Source organism: Nansenia antarctica (assembly GCF_963989245.1).
Source record: "Nansenia antarctica genome assembly, chromosome: 16".
In the NCBI taxonomy this organism is placed as follows: domain Eukaryota; kingdom Metazoa; phylum Chordata; class Actinopteri; order Argentiniformes; family Microstomatidae; genus Nansenia; species Nansenia antarctica.
In genome coordinates, this window is record NC_137686.1 from 26,097,948 (window position 1) to 26,098,779 (window position 832).

Sequence of the window (832 nt, forward strand, 5' to 3'; positions counted from 1 at the left end):
TCATTATGTCAAGAATGAAAACACGAAGTCATTTTTTATTTTTATTTTATTGGATCGTAGAAACATACATAGGCCCTTTTCGAGGGGCCACAACACCTCGAAAGTGGAGACCAGTAGCACTGACAGGATAGGCAATCCCACACTGTCTGTCTGGTTCATAAAAATCTACACCAGTGATGCAATTCAAAATGTCAGTTTAGGATATCAATCCAATCAGACAATAGATTGGAAAACAAAGACAATTCTGATTACAAATAAATAAAATAAATAAAAAGACTTTCATAATCACTTTTCACTATTAAAAACGGATACTTTCAAGGAAAAAACCTCCAGTCTAGATAGCTGTGTGGTAAGAGGAAGGATGCTTAGAAAACATAGGCCTACTTCATCAAACATACGGTTGTTGCACATTACTTCTATCATAATATTACCTGACGTGGAGAAACTTTCTCCACACTGAAGGACACCAACGATGCCAAGGGTGTGTGTGGAAGTTGTTTAGTGCACTGTACTGCCATCTCCTGGTGATAAAAGTCATATAACGATAGACATGGAGTAACAACTTCAAATGGAAAAATAACGCAGACACGCAATAATCAGAATCCACACAATACTCTCTACAATAATTTTTTATTTTAATTAATTACACTTTATTAATCACACAATATTCTCTACTCTCCTGTTTAGCTCTAAAAAAAAAAGAGGCTGAAATAACCGCTGGATACGGTGAATGAAGTGCGTAAACGTTACGTTAGGTGTTTTTCAAGCCGCATTAAAGGCCAGTTTGCACCTCACCAATTTCAATGTGCCTTTTCGAAATGTAGAAATTCAC